Below are 20670 nucleotides of genomic sequence, written 5' to 3'. Positions count from 1 at the left end.
TTATTAAGAATATAATTTTCCATTCAACAAACCTTGTGATAAATCTTTTCAGCATGTTACAGGTTTATATTTTGGTGCCCGAACGCCCACTAGTAAGTAGGTTTTAGGCACTAAATCTAAAATGTGGATGGCTTTAAAAAACAATCCCATGAGTAGATTTTATTAATCAGACCACAGACCATAGAAGGTGAAGTGAAAAAACCCCATCTAATTCAAAACTGCTTTATTTCTCTCAGGTACAGGATAGAGTAGCTCCTTTATGGCTCTGGATGGATGTTACAGCACTAATCAGATGGGACTAATCATACTGTGCCTGCACAGATAAGAGAAAAAAATACCTAAATGGGATGTAATACCACTACACTAATTGTTACTAGTGCACTTACATCTTTTGCCAGGATTTCAGAAAGAAAAGGAAGTAAGTGCTCCTTATTTCATACTCTGGGTGTACTATTGGCCACGCTCTGCTAGCAACAGGACCAGCTCCTCCGTAGAAGCAAATCCTGGAATAAGTCCTTCATTTTTAAGTCTGATGTATGCAGATTGTGGTGAGGATGTTTTGTGGTATTTGTTATACTCTTGCACCTCTCAGTTTGAATACAAATCCAAACAGTCAGCATTATGCAACACAAGCAGGAAAAACTACTGCTGCTGGTTACAAAACAAAACAGGAAAAGAGAAAATCTCTCTCCCATTCACTCGTATCTGGAAGTTTTATGAATAATGCAGCGAGCCCGAGGTTAGGGAAGTGGAGAGCGGATGCCAGTTTGAGCTTTAAACATAGAGTATTTGACATCTGAGTTAACATGGACTGACTGTAGATCTCTGCTTTGACAAACACCTCCTTCACTAGGCTGTGCTTGGCAGCCTGGCAAGGAGCCATTCATGGTAATTTTAGCTTCGCACGATAAACTGGAAGATTGCATAATAACTTTCATACTGTATTTAGTTTAGTTATGCTGTTTAATACATTTACTGCAGTATATAGTGTACATAATATGATTTTTTCTTTTTGTTCTTGTTTTCCTTTTTGGACTTTCTCCTGAGCTTCCTCACCAAACACCTGCAGAATACTATAGGATGTGGGTGCACCCTGTTATGCAGGCTGCTGGATCATGTATAAGTGAGCCATAGTGTGTAGCTGGACTGCTGTGCCTTTTTTGGCCATAGGCGCTGGAAGCCCTGCAGCTTCCCGGATTAGGAATTCTTCTCACTTGCCTAATAATTACATGCTGATTTGAACGGTTGTTTTTGAAGAGCCAGCCATTCTTAATGAAGCCTAAGCCAATGCCTTAAGCTTTCAATTGGAATTCAATCCCTCCCTCACTTAACACACTGGTTCCACAATTTATATTCAGCTCACAAATACTGTATACTGAACTTTTTTAAATGTAGCTGAGCACAACTTACAAATGCTCATAGCATGTGTGTCTGCAAGTCTCCAACAGCGTCCTGGGAGGAAAAGTCATAACACTGCAGGATTGTAAACACATTGTCTTAATTTGGCATTGATTTAGTTTGTATGCACAGCAAATTGTTATTATTCAGATTTTTTTTTACAATAATTATAGAGTACTTGTACAAAGCGATACAAAGCACTGTGATTCAGTGCTGATTCACTGATGATGAAGTGTTCTTTTCCTTGTACAAAAAGAAAATGCATTATTTTAATATTGCTTACATTAGCAGTAAACAACGTTTATTATCTTTCGGAAGAATACAGTGATGGATATGATAGTCTTATCCTTATTCTTCTTTTTTGGCTGCTCCCTTTAGGGGTCACCACAGCAGATCACCTGACTCCATCTCATTTTATTTATCCTTAGCTTCCTTTTCTGTTACACCAACCTCTGCAGGTCCTCCTTCTGTGGTCTTCCTCTCCAAATCTAAAATCCTCAGCTGTAACAAATAAGATATAATCATTTCTGTGCATTCTGCTCACTCACAACAAAATCTTCAGCTCTACATCTACTGCTGTGCGACACAGCTGATTTTGGTATCAAACCGATACCAAGTGAATACAGGGAAGTGCTGCCGATACCAATACTTATAAAGGCAGCTGATGTAGAGGAGAGCAGTGTGTCACGATTTATGGATGCATGCAGATATATTTTTTCATTTTCAAAACAATATTTTTTTGACACAAATTAGTGTGTTACATACTGAACTTAAAGTATAGAAACAAAGTATCTACCCTATTATTACCTAGTTTCGATCTGATACCAGCATCAGCTTTGGCATCGACATTTGGATCAATCTGTCCATCTCTATCTGCCCCGCAGGGGGCCACAAGCCAGTGTACTCTTAGTGCACTGGCTTGTGGCCATTCCTAATATATGGAGGATTGCATCAAGAAGAAGATCCAGCATGAACTCTTTACCAAATCAACACAACAGGAGTCTTGCCACTTGGTTTATGTTCCTCAGGTGTGAAGGTAGAAAGAAAAAACTGATACATTATTGACATGTTACAAACACAACACTCATTCTGCGATGCAGGTGTGATGTTTTTGGAAGGCTAACGTGTCTCAAATGATTATTTAATGTCTGCTTGTTTAGTGTGATGTAAAGTGTGACAGATGTTCACTGATGTTTATATCAGCTGATTCTAGGGAGTTCCCTGCTGTTTCTATCTAATAAAATTATTTTGGGGATTTATTGGAGACATTACCAGAATTATTGTGCAAAGTGTTACACAGGCAGGAACGTAAAAACAGTAAAGTAGGGAGAAACTGTGAAAGCTATCTTCAGTTACAGGACTAATGAAAAAGCTCTTTATGAGGCTAAAACTTTACATGTGGGAATATTGAGCTTGTTCAAAAAACAAATACACTATTTGTAGGTAGCTATATGGAAAAAGCTAAATAAAAGCCATATTAAAGTTAGGACCATAAGATTAAGCCCTTGAGTGACTTAAAAATGACCCCCCCCCCCCCCCCCCCCCCCACACACACACACACACACACACACACACACACTTAGAACGTAAATGTTATCCCTGGATTTTATTTTGAACTGGAACTGAAAGATTTGGTCGATGTTGCTGGATTTGTTATGCTGTTATGTGAGATTGTATCAACACAGTTCACTGCTTTGTAGCTGACAGACGAAAAGTCTATCCTCTTGCGGCTTTCAGGAGTCAGTCTTATGATACCCGACAAGGTTAGGTTAACAGACATTTCTTATGGAGCTCTTGGGAAAATACGCGTCAGTAGCTGCATTACCATTGCAGGAATTTTCCACAGTTCTCTACCTGCCTTTCCACTGTTAAATCAACCTCTGAGAAGGTTATTTCAACCAATCAAAATCTCTGCTCACAGCACAGTGCTTTTTGAAGGTTCATGACCTTTCGACGTAGGGCTTGCAGCACTGAATGTGACTGACTGGTAGTTTTCCTCAGCACTGTTCTACTTACACTTTTACACATATTGATTTTGCTTTTAGTCTTTGTCCAAAAATCTCTATCATACCACCCAATAGCTTTTACGGCTAATTGGCCAACTACTAATTTTAGATCTTTTGTCTGTTTTTTGCTGTTTTGCTAACCTTTGTAAACAGATGAATGTCCAGTGAAGAGTCCGGATTTCTGGTACTGGGTACAGACTTTGGTTGCATTTGCATCTGGAGGGCAAAGAGGAATGTCATGAGCCAAAATGCATTAGATAACAATAGTTTCGAAGGAAAAAAAAACCTATCTGCAATGATCAGTTGGCATTAGTGAACATCTGGGCCCAGATATCATGAATGCACTGGAAGCCCTGATGACCCAGATGTTAATTCTGTAGACTACGACTCCGTCCTTGCATGGTTTACTTTAATTAGCTCTAATTACTTTAACAGAGGCGGAAACAAGAGCAAGTTATGAGAGGTCCAAAGGATCACTGTCATGCTAGTGACAAGAGCTGAAATACTTCACACTTTGTTTATGAAAGACAAAGAAAATGTGTGTGTGGTGCTAAAGTGCTAGCCAATGCTGACACTGTAAAGCTACTGTTGGTCTAAAAAAAGTAAGGAGGGAAACCTTTGCTCGTATTCTGCTTTTAAATTTGCTCCGTAGTGTAGTGGTCAACACATTTACCTTACTTACCTTACACAGAAAGGTAAACAAATAGAAAAGATCCTTGGTTTGAGATTGGGAGGAGACTGAAATCCAGCCTCAGGGGGTTCTCAAACTAGTTTACTCCCAGTGCCAGTCCCAAGCCCAGATAAATGGACGGGGTGCATCAGGAAGCCCAACCGACTTGCCAAATCAAACATGATCATCTGCTGCGGTGACTCCTTGGGAAATAGGGGAGCAGCTGAAAATACCAGACTTTGCTAATGAATAAAGATCCATATCAACCATATCATTGAGCTTTCTTCACAGGCAGATCACAAACATTCACTCTAAAATAACTCACATTTTTTAATAAAAACAGAGTTAATTAAAGTAGCAAAAAAGTAACAGCATGCATACTCTGATGACTGGCGGTATGAAGATGAAACAGTCTTTTGAAGGCACAGAACATTTTTTTGTTTTTGAATAAGTAGACCAAAAAAAGTTCAGATTTTGTTCTGACTAACAGCGTGGCATTTTTGTTGTCCCCTGAAACTGAAATCTGCCTCAACTAAAGAATAAGAGTGGCACTGTTTTGTATTTTCCTCAGCACCTTTCAGAAATGCACTCATTCTCATTAATCTGACAGCATCAAATGCTCACAGGTAATGGTTGTTAGTTCGATCGATTTATTGAATAGCCTTATTCCTTTCATATGCCAGTGTAGCAAATTCATTTTTGCAGTGTTTTCCCAAGGTTTCTGGAGGTCTTTAGAGCCGCATATGCATTAGCATTTTAAGACTGTCATTTTGAGTTCATCATCTGTGACAGCCGATTTTCTCCCTACTCATCATGAATTTATTTCCTCTGTGGCAGTAAAACACATTACAGGGGCGTTCACAATTTCCTGCAGGTTAAACTGGGCTAACTAAACAATTTTAGCGCTGATTAACTCTAAAAAGACTCAGAATTATTGGACCAAAAGGGACCATTGGCCAAGCAGCATTATGGTTGCAAATGAGGCTCCGTTCAAAAACGATATCTAAGCATGCAGTATTCTTTTGTCCAGCTTACGCCAACCAAGGGTTATGCAAATTTACAGTTCACTAAAGACAGACTGAAGTGAGTTTGTTCATGTGTGCAGTTCACTCTTTGAGTTTCAAATCTCCTAAAGTGTTTCATTCCTTATTAAAATAAGATGATAAATACAATATTGAAGACTTTTTGTTTTTCTTCTGAATGACTGGAGCAGTTTGAGTCACCCATCTGCTCTGTTAGAAGCGGCTTGTTTATTTGGTTGGTTGAAGTTCCCCCGTGATAACATAGTGATAGACAGATGGTTCATCCAATCACCTGCTAAGTTTTCAAACAGTTTCCAAGGACAGCTACCCAGATGGTTCCAAGCAACAAACCATCTGGCACGTCAGGTTAGAAATTCCCCTCAGACAGTTTGAAAGTTGAGTTGTAAATGTGCCGTCAAAAGGCGCCGACGGGAGGAAATGATGGAGAACAGCTGCAATGATCCACATCACATAGTGTAGAGCAAGTGCTTGTTATAGCAATCAATTCAATTGGGACATTGTATTCTGATTATTGCAGGGTAATAAATGCTTCTCTTCTAACAGCCCCCTAAAACTTAATGCTTTAAGTACTGTGTGAAGCACCAAGGCGCTGTATCCCTTTAGTTACTTTTTTTTAAAGAGTTAGTTAGTGAAAATGTTTTGATGCCTGTTGGCAGAAATTTCTTCCTCCGTGTGCTTTCATCTAGTCATTTGCACTCGCCTGTCAAAGACAGGCCCGAAACCTACTGCTGTTCAAAGAATGTATTTTATGCAGATATCATAATGCATTTGCAAATGCACACTCTATCAATGCTTCCAGATATCAAGACACATGCAGAGTCAAATTACAGCCTAATGCATTGGTTTGAACTTCAAGGAGAAAATTGAGTTTGTGGAGATTTCACTCTAAAGCAGCTTTGTACCTTTGCAACGGCAGAGAAATGTCAGCAGCCCCCTTGTGTAAGTGTTATATCACTGTTGGCCCATGTTAACAGTACTTTTCTGGTGTTGAATGATCCTGGCTGACTCTTGTTACTCTTGTCGGTACAGAGTTTGAAGTTAATCTTCTAAGAGCTATATTCAAGCAATTGCTTTTGTAAAATTTGGAAACGGGATGCACTCAAACCGCCATTGATCAGCCACGTATTGATGTTCAAGTAGGTGAAAATGTCCGCATAAAAACAAAACAAAAAACAGAAACTTTGAGAGCAGGGTCCCACCTCCCAAGTGCTTCATCAATTATGTAGGGAGCTAGTGCTTTTTGGGGGTACTGCATGCAGTGAAGCAGAAAGAGAAATAGGAGACTGCTTTTCCACCCTCGCATAACCCACTGCTGCCTTCTGAAGTCATGAAGGTTAACAACACCCAAACAACAGCACAAGTCATTATTATTCAATGAATGCAGTCTACTGTGACAGCCCTGTGAGAGTGTCGGTTTAATGTTGTTGAGAATATCACTTAGAATCAATTAGATTTGGTGTTAAGAGCAGCAGGTGACAGTTTTGTGGCTTTACATCACTGCTGAGGGACTAGTGATTCATTTGAACTGGATGTTTTATTAATAAGAGATGGTTACCCAGTAATGTCGAAGTTGGAGCTAAAGAATACACTTTAGCGCCATATAGTACTCACTGGTCATGTTGGGGTCATCCTGCACACAATAAATAGAGCACGCAAAACAATTTCATGCTTCTTCAGCATTCAGGAAATTACATTAAATTCCTATTTGTGACTTCCACATTTAGAGCTCCAGTTACTGATTGTATTGGATTCTTGATGGCAGCAGAGAAAAGCGCTGAACACAATATTGACACGGAGCGCTTGTTAGCAAGAAATTGTTCTAGGGCTGTCCTTTTAAAAGCATCAGTCAAAGATAACCAGTTTGTCTAAAATTATCAAATTCAAGCATTCTTTTTACCCACATAAATGTTTATAATTAACCGTCTGAGGTTGACACCAGCTAACGGTCGAGTCTTCTTTAAAAAGGCCGTATGTGATGTGGGAAGTTTGTGAGAAGTAGCTGCAGCTAGGATTTAGGTACTGGAACAAACCTGATAGTGTAGACATGAACAAGCTCATTGTAACAGCTGTTCTGTTTCATTGTGTTCGCTGCCCTGTGAAAAAGAAAACAAAGGCTTGGTTCATGCAATGCTAGGATGCAGCTTGTCACTGGAGAGATGGTTCAAACGATACCAGCTAACAAGCCAAGCTGGAGTAGAAAAAACCCACAGCAGCAGTTTTAACTTTTGAAGAACCTTAAAAACATGAGAGACAAACTCTGCGAGGACTATTATATCTTTCAAGATCAAAGGCTATGGCTAACTAGCCCACTTGAAATGCAAGAGCTAGCAAGTGTTGATCTCAGCAAAGTTTTCAACTTTATCTGACTCAGAAGGAAAGATTTGCCATTGGCAACCAGCGAAAAGCATGCCAATTCTGAAAAACTTCACTCTGTAGTTGCCCTAATTTGTTTTATTCAAAGCTGTATGACAAGGATTTCTGAGCTGCAGCTGCAGAAGACTAGTTTTCCCTTGAGGAAACAGTGAAGAGTACACCATCATGCATGTGTATGCACATGTGCTTTACACTTGTCTGAGAAGCACCCAGCCATATTGATTGTTAGTAAAACATGAGTGGATATGCATGTTTTAACTGGTCTTGTTCACTGCTGGTTAGTTTCCATATAAAAGTGAAGTTCATGGCACCCACACTTCACACACACTCTGTAGTTGTTGCTATGCATGCTCTCTCTGGCTTTTGAGAAAGAAATCTATGGTATTTATTTGTACAACACTGGAGATTCACTTAATCACTGAAAATGTACCTGAATGGTTCAAACAATGGGTATTAGTGTTACAATTCCCCCAAACCACGGTTAAGTTAATACCTTGATTTTTTTGGACCACAGTTTGTTTCTTTCTGAACAGCTGCCCTCAGGCAGGCGTTTCAGGACATTGGAAACAAAGACAAACTGATTTTAAAAAGGGTTTTTTTTTATCCACAAGACATAGCCACACTAAACGCTGGTGAAGCCTTTATCCAGATGTTTGCACTGTCAGAATTGCATCAAATCTTGCTGCACATTTGCATGACAACAAAGACATTTTTTATTACCTCACCCAAGAACCTTTTTTAGAAGTGTTTGTGTGCATACTGTATGTGTTATTATTTCAGTAGAATATAATAACACATACACATACACATACATACATAACAAGAATAGCTTAAAGTTCTCAATGAATTCAACAACTTTTTAGGTGTATAGAGTGGGGTCATATTTATAATGTCACCCCTGCCTTCTGACTTCTCTTACAAGGTCAAACACATTTATCTGAAGGTCAAAGTGATAATGATGCTATATAAAGTTATTTAAACCTATGCTGAACTTCTGACCTCTTCTTCAAGGGCTAATCTTTTAAAGTTAATTTTATCTATATAACACCAAATCACAACAGTCACTTTGAAGTGCTGTATACTGTAAGACCCTACAATACTACAGTTAATAAATAATGCAAATGTTCGGCCCATGTTGTATTCGCAACATTTATGAAATGATACTGGTATATGGGGATTTAAAATATCCCATTATAGTTTGCATCCAAATATCATGTCACGTTTGACCTCTGACCTCACTTTTACATTTGACATCTGCCTTTCTTTCAAGTTGACACCAAAATGTGTCTGTAAAGAAAGTATGGTCTGGAAAAAGAGAACAAGTCACCTAGTTAGTTAGACAGATACTGTAGTATAATATTATATATAATAAGCTCAAATGAATCATGCCCAGTATTTACAAATCAATACCTATTACCTAGTACGTACTCCTACATAATGTTTTTGTAGTCAAAAGCATCGTGCCACACTTATCTGGTTTTTACTGCACTACTAACCTCTTAAAATATGTTTAAAAAGAAGAAAGAGACCAAGATTATTATGTCCAAAATACATTACTATTCCCTTAAAAGTGAATCTTGCCTAGACAGAGAGCTGAATTGAAAAGCTTCTTGTTATTTTATCAATATTTTGTTAAAAAAAACCAGGGAAGAAAACTTTTTTTTTGACAGGCATGATCGCTTGGTCATGATTGGTTCATGAACAAAAAATAAACTCTATTATTCAGAAGTTTTTCCAGTTTACTGGAAATCTGCAAAGATTACAGCGTTCAGACTAGCCTGCTTTAACTACTCATTAACAGCTCCACATGGGTGTCACTGTATGGGAAGATTTAAGTATATATTGCAGACATTTCGGCTTCACAGTTCCTACAAGCCAACATCACATGCACCCCTTGTGAACTGACAACTGTTACTTTGAAGTAAAGATTCAGAATTATTTTAAAGGCTAAGCGAACTTGAATGTCAAAGACATAACAGTGAATCCTTTTTTCTGAAATTCAGTCGCCGCTGGTCTGTCTATGTGATTGTCCTTGTGCAAATTTACAGTGCATGAGTGGAAATGTGCATGTGGGAGTTAAAGTGCAGTCACGGATCCATTCAACAATACTGCTAAGCACATATTTGTTTAATTTAGGTGTGATGTACTTGAGGCCAGACAGTAGATACTTTCATAACCGTGTTGTTTCATAGAATAAACAATGTCTCAGCTCATTTTCAGCTTTGTCCTCGTTACTTTATTCTCCTATCTGCTATAGTGCTTCAGTATACAGCTATAGCAACATGAATATTCTTGAATTGTCAGGGAAAACTTGTATGTGCTCTCACAAGTAGTGGATTTACCTGACATGTAGACAGTCACCAGTTTCCAACAAGGAGTGTATTTTTTGTGGTTTAGTCAAAAGGAAATTCTGTGTTTTGAAGGTAGAAATAGATGCAGTTGAATCAAGAATTTTATTATTAACCTAACAGAAAAGGAGAAAATTCAGGTTGCAAGAACTTTTATCTAAACATGTAAATCTAAAACAGTCAAAGTTAAAAAAAACAAAAAAAACAAACACTTCTTGGCTGTTTCCCTTTTACAGCGTGTGGGTATCAGTTATCTGTCACTGTTGTCGATTTTATTTCAAGCTTTCATTTGTTTACGTTCATCGGTTTTTACATATTCTGTAGAGTGAGGCTAAATTGGAGGAAATAATTGTTAACAGGAATAATGTGTTGTACCTGGCTCATAATTTCAACAAATGCACATGTTAGAAAAAGGAACGAATATTCAGGTCGTTGTAGTAAACAACTGAATCTGATTTAACTGGCAAATTTCGAACCCCTGCTGTTTTTCTCCAGTGGAAATTATTTAATATTCACTCTCTTTTAGTTCACGCCGCACTAAATTTCAGCCTAATTTGCATTTAGAGCTTTCATGTTTAAAATTAAGTAGTTAAAGCTGTGGCCTTTAGATTTATTCTTATTTAAAAAATAATAAACGTAGCATTTCTGAGATTTTAAATCATGTCTAAACCTGTGTACAACAGTAAAACAGACATCCTCAGCCAGATGTCAATCTTATGAGGTAATGCTATTTTTCTCAAGCTGCATAGTTTTTCTGCCATTAAAAGTCCCTGCACTGAGCCCCACCTGCTGTGGAAGCACTACAGCACTTCCCTTGTTAGGTGCATAGCTTGTCGCTTGTGAACCTCCTGATCAAAGCTTTAGCAGCATAAGGCTCAACCCAGCAGGGCTCAGTGCTCCACTGCTATAACAAAACACCAATAAGGTAAAGAAAAAAAAAAGTCATCCAGTAACTAAAGATGCAATTTTTTTAAAAAAAGGGAAAATGTAACATTCTGCATGTTCCAGATTATCAGTGTCTAGCATGACATACTGCGTATGTATATTGGCATATTGTTTGAACTCGGTTGCTTGACTTGCCTGATTGTATAGTAAATGTTTGACAATGGATCCTTTGTTAAAGTGTAATTATGTCTTGTGCATGTTAGCCCCATTAAGGGAGTCCCAAAGCTTTATATTAAATTCACTTTGAGTCAGCGGACTGAATTTAACACAAATAAAGACAATAGGCAGGGAAAACTCAAAAGGACTATAAATGGGTCTGATGAATGAGCACTGTGTTGTATATCGCACAAATGCATCTGTCGTGGTGGACTCTGACAGCTTAATGAAACAATTTAGTTAATTAAATCAAGGTTATAAAATGTCATGAGATTTCAACTCCTTTGAAAGGACAATCTTTTGTAAGCTGCCTCGGATTGAAGATGGATAGATGGATGTACGCAAAACATTTGGAGGAAACATTGTTTTTCATTTGCACCACCTCTTTCTGTTTTTTAATAATATCAGTATGTTAATTTTTTAGCATGTAGGCCAATATACTAAACATTTGTCAACAGTTTCAACCATGAGAAAAATACAATCCATATACCGGCATTCTGAACAAGTCATAAAAGTGATGAGGCTGTTGCAGTCGTGTCTTTTCCGATAGCTTTTAACCTTGGTGATTAGCCTCTGTCGGCTCTCTCAAATCTTTCAGTGACACCTCTTTGGGATCTTTATTGCCCATTTGTTGCCTTTCATTCTGGACGCTGGGAGAAAAATCATCATTAGCTTCCGTCTTATCTACTCTTTATTTTACCCCTGCGATGAGCCTTGTCTCTGGGATTTGGCTGATAATGATTTGTGCAGCAGTATAAGCTTAATGGCTTCTCTTTATCTTCAAAGGCTTTGATTCTTCATTGTTGTTGCTTAGCAGACAATTAAGGGGTAAAGGCCGAAGTAGTGATGGATTTCTGTGAGTGGTTTTTTTGTTAAAGCCCTGATTAAAAACACATAGAGCAGTATAAATTTTGACTTCAGGAAGCTGTATTAATAATGCCGCAAGATTACTTGTTTACTTGTTTTAAAAATTGTTGATAGTTTGGGAAACTTTCTCATAATTACTTGTTACAGGGAGCGTAGAGGCGGTAAAGTCTCCTATTTTGACCTCTGACCTTTTAGAGTTTACACTTTACTTCATGTTCTTTTCCAAGAACATGAAGTAAAGTGTAGACCATCACATAATAACAATGAAGTCCATATCGCTACAATGGAAAAGCACATTTCATATCCTCTATCAGCCCATCATGCAGATAATTGTAGAACTTAATTAACTCAAGTAATTACATAATTGTTTGCTTAGTTAATGTAATCAAATCACCAATTTTAGAACCGTAATATGTTATAATGCAGTGCAATTACACCTGCTACTAGCGAGTGGTGAGTGGTGTTTATTTTATTTATATGAAGTTTCATGAATTAAAACCTGAATTAAAAATAACTTCCGTGGAACAAGTTGACTAATTATAACTAATTATAGCCCTAATTGGTACTCTATACAGACACTATGCTTGATTGGAGCTTGGCATGTCCTAACAGATGCTAATGTAACTTGGTCTGTCAATAATATACCACAGCTTTTGCTTATGTGCACAAGTACACTGAAAAAAAATATCTGAATTTACTTAATTTTATTGTGTACACCACTCCCACACGATTGGTCAAACAGTATAAATTCTCTTTTTCCCAGCACTGAATTGTTTCTTGTCCAACTGAAGTATTTCATTTACACAGGACTGCATAACTAAATCATGTTGATTCAACAGGATTTTGGGTATTTTTCTATAACACCACGTTATTGTCGATCATTAAAGTAGACCATCATGTTCAGGGTAATAGATTATCAACTGTAACTACAACTTGGTCTCTTAATGTCAAAATGACTCAAAGGTATTCTGTACTGAGCACACATGACTCTGCTGTGATTTAAGAATGAACATTTATATTTTCTCACTTCTGCATTTTCAGACTTTATACAAATCTAAGGTTCAAGAATGCTGTGAATCTACTTTACAACGAGAGGAAGAAATTTCATTTTTCATATATAAGAAGTTGCACTGTTTGCATGTTTCATTCATTCATGTTTCAAAAAACAATTTTATTTTATTTTTTTTAACTTGCCAACAGTGAGACAGTCTAATATGATAATACTGTATATACTGAAGCAGGAAACTTTTATAACCTTCTGTCAACCTGCCACGAACAATTAGCATAAACTAATTATTAAATAAATTCATAAACCTGTGATTATTTGTAAAAACTTAGATTAATCCTCCTAACTAAATCCTCTTAGACTCATATTTATTCAAACTCGGTACCTATAATAACTGTTTTTCTGACTGTCACTGTAGACATCAAGCTACAATTACTTAAAAAAACAATATCATCAACAAACTGCTGTAATATTTACTTCACCCCAGGATGATGAATAATTTTCATTTTAGACACACTAGAGATTCCCTCTTTGCTTTGATTTTTGTTTTCATTTTAGTTTTTAATTGTGAAAACAAGGAAGTGAAAGAAGATGGATTGATGGAAAAACATCAAATACATTGCATGGACTTAAAGTGCTGGGGCACCTACGCGTTACACCCACAGAAAAATGTCATAAAGCTCAAAGCACACGGTGTTTGTGTTGATGTTAATGCCAAAAGTCTGAAACTCTGTAGTTAGCGTTGGTGACTTTCACAGCATGCTCATCACTGTTTTTCCGCGATGCAACACTGCAGTTTGCAATAATAATTAATAACAGTTAATTGTGGAATATTTAAAAGGGAAAAAATTTCACAAACGTGAATTCAGTAAGTTCTACAACAGCCCACACTTTTTTGCTGCATGGCTGGGTGTTTGGTTTTATTCACCTGTGACAACGAGACTGAAAACACATGAAGTATGATCAACACTGGTGCTCATATGGTGCCCCTGAATTGGGACACAGCTTATATTAATCAACCATACTAAGGTGTTGATGTCTGATAAGCTACAGATGTGATCCCTCATAGAAGAAGAACCACTGCCTCTCATTAGTTAGAAAACACTGTGCCACCTTTCATTAGAGCTGCCACTCAACTGGCAATAGGGTTTACACCTTGGAAAAAGGTGTCACGGTCCTGGGTCTCCTGACCCAGCGTTTTTAGTTCTTTGTGATTTTCGTATTATTGTACTTGTGTGATTTATTCCATGGCTTCTAGTTTTGATCCCTTGCCCTTCATGTCTCCCTGTGTGCCCCTCTGTGTATCTGTGAGCCCTCGTCTCTCCTTATGTTTTATTCCATGCTTCCCCTGCCCATTATGTCTAAGTTCTCCCCGTGCTCTCTCTTCCCCCTGTGTGCCCTCTATGTATTTATGAGCCCTCGTCCCCTTTCGTGTTTATTCCGTGTCTCCCCTGCCCGTTACGTTGGTGTTCTACTCGTGCTCTCTCTCCTCTGTACTTCCTGTTTCACCTCTCCCGTCAGTGTTCAGTTCACCCCGCCCTGTCTCGTTATGATTATCAGTGTCACCTGTGTTCCCCGTGTGTTCCCACTCCCCTCGTTAACCCTCTGTGTATTTCTGTCTGCGTCTCCCTCTGTTCAGCGTGACGTCGTCCCTCATGCTGTGTGTGATTCCCCCGTGTTTCCTGGTGAGCCTTATGTTAGTTTTTCCCCAGTCTAGTTTTGTATCGCCTATCATCTTCTGTTACGCAATAAAGCTGCCTTTTGAGTTTATTCCCTCGTGCCTGTGAGTCCTGCATTTTGGGTCCTACTCCTGCCTGCCGCACAGCGTTCCATGACAGTACGACGTCACCAGATATGGACCCAGCAGCACTCAACCCACCAGAAGAACTGCGTCTGGACATAATCTACTCCGTGGAAAGACTCCTGCATCTGTGGCTCGAACATGAGGGGAAGGAATTTCGCCGTGCTGTGGAAACCAGACTACAGCGCTTGTTCTCTGGTCTTCCCTGGCTACTCAGTGCGCTCCACCCACTCGAACAGGATTTAATCCGCAACGAGCTCCACCTTCATCCCCCAGCTGCTACTACCCACCTGCCTGAAGGGCCGGATGTGGAGCCGCTCGGCCCGTCAGAGCCATCATCAAAAAAGAAACGGCATTCACGCCGCCGACGCGCCACCCCACAGCCGGACATTCGGCCTTCTAATTCACCTTCTGTGCTGCCAGAAGCTCCGTCGGCTCCCTCGCTGCTACTTCCAGCTCCGTTAGCTCCCTCGCCGCCACCCGCAGCTCAGTTAGCTCCCTCGCCGCCACCCGCAGCTCAGTTAGCTCCCTCGCCGCCACCCGCAGCTCAGTTAGCTCCCTCGCCGCCACCCGCAGCTCAGTTAGCTCCCTCGCCGCCACCCTCAGTTCAGTCTCCTGTGTCCCCGCTAGCTCAGCCATTAACTCCACCACAAGCTCCATTTTCACCTCTACCATCGCTTCAGCCATCAGTTCGGTCTGCCACTCAGTCGCCCTTAGCTCCATCATCCACACTACCACCTGTTTCTCTTCCACCACAACCGTCGCTTCACCCAGCCACTCAGGCTGCTACTCAGTCAGTCATTCAACCCATAGCCCTGCCGTTAATATGCTCTGTAGCTGAGCCACCAGCCGCCCGACCCGCAGCCACTTCAGCCACTCCTCCACCCGTCACACCTCCACTACAACCATCACTGCGGTCTCTAGCGCAGTCACCTGCAGCTCTGTTTTCCCCAGTGCAGTCTCCAGTGTCCCCAGTGCAGTCTCCAGTGTCCCCAGTGCAGTCTCCAGTGTCCCCAGTGCAGTCTCCAGTGTCCCCAGTGCAGTCTCCAGTGTCCCCAGTGCAGTCTCCAGTGTCCCCAGTGCAGTCTCCAGTGTCCCCAGTGCAGTCTCCAGTGTCCCCAGTGCAGTCTCCAGTGTCCCCAGTGCAGTCTCCAGTGTCCCCAGTGCAGTCTCCAGTGTCCCCGCTGTCCCCAGTGCAGCCTCCTTTAGCACAGTCACCCACTCAACCACCAGCACCACAACCGTCACTACCTCTAGTTCATTCCCCTGTGAAGTCATTAACTCCACCACCTACTCCACTCTCACCACCACCGTTACTACAGACATCAGTTCAGTCCCCTGTGCAGTCATTTACTTCTCCACCGTTAGCAGCTCAGGTCCCCGTGTGTCCAGCAGCTCAGGTCCCCGTGTGTCCAGCAGCTCAGGTCCCCGTGTGTCCAGCAGCTCAGCTCCCGCTCTCACCCGTGTCTCCAGTAACTCAGTTAGCTGCCCAGCAGCCACTCTCCGCTCAGTCTCCTGGGTCGCCAGTTTTGCTCATTCACTCCATGCAGAGAGGTAACTGGATTTCTACTCAGGGTACTTTCCATGGTTTAGCCGCCGTTGGCACAGTTTGCCACTCCAGGGCTTCCCCAGAGGCTAGGTCTCAGTCACCAGCTGATTCTGGACCCCTGAAGTTTAAGCAGCCCCCTAAGAACTGCACCATGTTCGCATTGCCTGGGCAGAGTCAGTGCTCAGTGCAGCGCCAGTTGTCCTCATGTCGGCCGAAGGACTTCATGCCTGTTGGCGTTGTTTTGGTCTCCGCTGGAGGGTCCGAGGGGCCCGTTCAGCCTCCCGTCTCCGCTGGAGGGTCCGAGGGGCCCGTTCAGCCTCCCGTCTCCGCTGGAGGGTCCGAGGGGCCCGTTCAGCCTCCTGTCTCCGCTGGAGGGTCCGAGGGGCCCGTTCAGCCTCCTGTCTCCGCATCAGCTGGAGGGCCCGAGGAGCCTGTCCAGCCGCCATCTGCGACCGCCTCGTCATTGCCTGGCCCGGCCTCAGCCTCTGCAGCCCCGCCTGGCCCGGCCTCAGCCTCTGCAGCCCCGCCTGGCCCGGCCTCAGCCTCTGCAGCCCCGCCTGGCCCGGCCTCAGCCTCTGCAGCCCCGCCTGGCCCGGCCTCAGCCTCTGCAGCCCCGCCTGGCCCGGCCTCAGCCTCTGCAGCCCCGCCTGGCCCGGCCTCAGCCTCTGCAGCCCCGCCTGGCCCGGCCTCTGAGCCTTCGTCTGCTGCAGCCTCCTCTGAGCCTTCGTCTGCTGCAGCCTCCTCTGAGCCTTCGTCTGCTGCAGCCTCCTCTGAGCCTTCGTCTGCTGCAGCCTCCTCTGAGCCTTCGTCTGCTGCAGCCTCCTCTGAGCCTTCGTCTGCTGCAGCCTCCTCTGAGCCTTCGTCTGCTGCAGCCTCCTCTGAGCCTTCGTCTGCTGCAGCCTCCTCAGAGCCTTCGTCTGCTGCAGCCTCAGCCTGTGCTTCGCCTGGTCCCGCCTTGACTGGTCCCGTCTCGACTGGTCCTGTGCCCACCGGGCCTCGGCCGGTACGCCTGACACTGGAGAGCCGCCGCCGCTGCCTTCCGCGCGGCCGGCCCCCTGAACTGCACCGTCATCGCCTGAGTGGCCGCCGTCGCCTTCCGCGCGGCCGGCCCCCGGACCGTCTTCGCCTGAGTGGCCGCCGTCGCCTTCCGCACGGCCGGCCCCCTGAACTGCGCCGTCATCGCCCGAGTGGCCGCCGTCGCCTTCCGCACGGCCGGCCCCCGGACCGCCTTCGCCTGAGTGGCCGCCGTCGCCTTCCGCACGGTCGGCCCCCGGACCAGCGCTGTCATCGTCGCCGCCGCCTCCCGCGCGGTCGGCCTCCTGAACTGCTCCGTCGTCTCCTTCGTCGCCGCCGTTGCCTTGCGCACGGCCGGCCTCCTGAACTGTTTCCGCGTCGCCGCCGTTGCCTTGCGCACGGCCGGCCTCCTGAACTGTTTCCGCGTCGCCGCCGTTGCCTTGCGCACGGCCGGCCTCCTGAACTGTTTCCGCGTCGCCGCCGTTGCCTTGCGCACGGCCGGCCTCCTGAACTGCTCTGTGTTTGAGTTATTTTCTTGGGCTCCGGTGTTTGCTGTGCTCTTTGTTTTCTGTTCCGAGCCCTCCGTCCTGGGCCCCCGCCGCCCGCCCTGGGTTGTTTTCTGTTTGGTTTTGTTTTTCTGTGTTTGGGCTGTCTGGAGCCAGCCCTTGAGGGGGGGGTACTGTCACGGTCCTGGGTCTCCTGACCCAGCGTTTTTAGTTCTTTGTGATTTTCGTATTATTGTACTTGTGTGATTTATTCCATGGCTTCTAGTTTTGATCCCTTGCCCTTCATGTCTCCCTGTGTGCCCCTCTGTGTATCTGTGAGCCCTCGTCTCTCCTTATGTTTTATTCCATGCTTCCCCTGCCCATTATGTCTAAGTTCTCCCCGTGCTCTCTCTTCCCCCTGTGTGCCCTCTATGTATTTATGAGCCCTCGTCCCCTTTCGTGTTTATTCCGTGTCTCCCCTGCCCGTTACGTTGGTGTTCTACTCGTGCTCTCTCTCCTCTGTACTTCCTGTTTCACCTCTCCCGTCAGTGTTCAGTTCACCCCGCCCTGTCTCGTTATGATTATCAGTGTCACCTGTGTTCCCCGTGTGTTCCCACTCCCCTCGTTAACCCTCTGTGTATTTCTGTCTGCGTCTCCCTCTGTTCAGCGTGACGTCGTCCCTCATGCTGTGTGTGATTCCCCCGTGTTTCCTGGTGAGCCTTATGTTAGTTTTTCCCCAGTCTAGTTTTGTATCGCCTATCATCTTCTGTTACGCAATAAAGCTGCCTTTTGAGTTTATTCCCTCGTGCCTGTGAGTCCTGCATTTTGGGTCCTACTCCTGCCTGCCGCACAGCGTTCCATGACAAAAGGGACCATTCTCAAAGTAACCTGCCTGGACATTTTTACCTTTCCCCTCTTATACATCTAGATAACAGTGCAACAAGGAAGGCCAAGGCACATACATGTACTAACGTTCATTTAAATATTACTTATATGACGCTACATGGCGCAACATCTATAACAAAAAGGCAAACAGAGTCAACGAACCACTTCCGAAATTCAACTACACTTAGGGCCATGCATTTAATTCAATATAGTTTATTGAATCATATATTATACTTATTGCTAGTTATTTACCATATATAACTGAAATCTAAGATCATGCAGTAACTAAAAACTGAGCAAAATTCAAGGTTTCAGTTTATGTTAAGTGGTTAAATATAAATGTGTAAATTAAATAACTATTAAACATTGACTCATTCACTGCAATTGACGGCTATAGACGTCAATGGCAGTGAATGAGTTAAGTGTAAATAACAAATTAGCTCTGATTTATGCTATGCTGAGGTTGGACCAGTGCTACATAGGAGGAGAGAACATGCGGAGCGGCTGATGTGAGGACAGTACTGCAAGCCAGATATATACTCACAAACTCACTGCCAACACCCGAACACCAAAGAAATGCACATATGCGTCTTTTAGTGATGCAGAGGAAGCTTCAGAAAAGGCTTTCCCGTGGTTTGAAAGTTGATTCATTAATTCAAGAAATCATCTTTTGAAATGCTAAATGGTCTGGTAAATCTATAGGACTTTAGACAACAGTCAGACACCCTCCGATTAAAGTGATGGGGCAACTCACGTTTCAGTAGCTTGCCCAGGGATACTTCGGCTGTCAGAGCTGTCGATTGGTAGATGACCCACTCTACTGCATGAACTCTATGACTCTACAAGTGATCCTGTGTGTGAAACAGGTCTGCAACAACGTTCAAGAGGAACCTGAATTTTGACAGAAGCACAAAATTGCCACCACAGTATTGAGTGTCATTTCTGACCTCACTTGAAAGCTCCATCTGGGATCTGTAGTGTCTTTTTTGCCATACTAACCAGCTCATATTATAGTTTCACTTCCTCTGCACAGCCATGGGAAATCTTCCTTTCACTATGTCATCTGATGGCCTTGTTTGTCTGGCAGATGCAACGAAAAACGATTCAACTTAGTTCCAGTTGGAAAAGAAAGTTCTGAGTATTTATTCATGTTCAGCCAAGTAAGAGGAATACACGTGAACATGTGCACAATCCCTGTGTTTACCTTGATCTGTAGGTCATTCACATCTCCAGACATACTAACTACATTCCTATGATAACTGTGAACTGCAGTCAAGTTAATCAACAAAATCAAAGAGACACGAGACAGCGCAGCAGCAATCCATTTCGAGCTCCTGTCAGAAAAACCCACAAAGAGCTGCTCTGCCATCCTTCATGAGAAATGTACTGCAGCACAGTTAGGGAGCGCTTAACATGTCTGTTTACCTGACACCACAAACATGAATGGTTAAAAGATGACAGATGAAACCCTAACCCTTCAAGTCTGAGTTCAACCTGCAATATCATATTAAGGATATTGATTATGTCAATATGGACATGACTAGGCAAACAAGAAAAAACATAATACATCCAGATATCTGGTCAACACCATTACCAAAGTTGTGATTGCTATGCAAAATGTAAATTAAAGGTGAATGCACTCACACAGTGCTGTAGATTAAACATGATTCAAAGCCATCACTAACAGAAAGCCACCGTCAAACTATGCCTCATCCACAAGTTTAAACTGTATTGTGCAAATTATATACATAACCCAGAAACAACACCTGAGCTCGTTTAAGGTGAAATATACTTCACCCTGAAGTGGAAAACTTCATCAATTAAAATGGAAATTTCTTTTCAGAAACAGTGATAAACATGTCTCTGTTGCAGTGTTTTTAAAAACATGTTACTCATTTCAAAATGAAGATATGTTTAAAAAAACAACTGAGTTTCATGGCCTTTGATCTGATTAGCATTTTCAACTGAACATTGTGTTTAAATGGTACCGAATACTTTTCACCTATTTTTTTTTTTAAATTGAAGAATGCTTTTCCCTCAAGATGCCCACCAAGTGCACTTCCCAAAATATTACCAGATCAATAACCTTCCAAAGCACTTCTCTGTTATTTGTGATGTTTTGTT

The 20670-nt window shown here is 42.5% G+C and overlaps 1 protein-coding gene and 1 long non-coding RNA gene across 9 annotated transcripts in view; one reads left to right on the top strand and one right to left on the bottom strand.

Annotated features, from left to right (window-relative positions):
- inpp4b (inositol polyphosphate-4-phosphatase type II B) overlaps positions 1-20670 on the top strand; it is a 384743-nt gene that overhangs the window by 138098 nt on the left and 225975 nt on the right. The window lies entirely within an intron of this gene.
- LOC309709151 overlaps positions 1835-20670 on the bottom strand; it is a 28525-nt gene continuing 9689 nt past the window's right edge. The window contains exons 2-3 of the long non-coding RNA XR_014277441.1: positions 3546-3620; positions 1835-1899 (exon numbers count right to left, since the gene is read on the bottom strand). This is a non-coding gene — a long non-coding RNA (uncharacterized lncRNA). The remainder of the gene's footprint in view (positions 1900-3545; positions 3621-20670) is intronic.

Source organism: Aulonocara stuartgranti, assembly GCF_965226115.1.
Source record: "Aulonocara stuartgranti genome assembly, chromosome: 6".
NCBI classification, from domain to species: domain Eukaryota; kingdom Metazoa; phylum Chordata; class Actinopteri; order Cichliformes; family Cichlidae; genus Aulonocara; species Aulonocara stuartgranti.
This window is presented reverse-complemented; position numbering and strand designations above follow the sequence as displayed.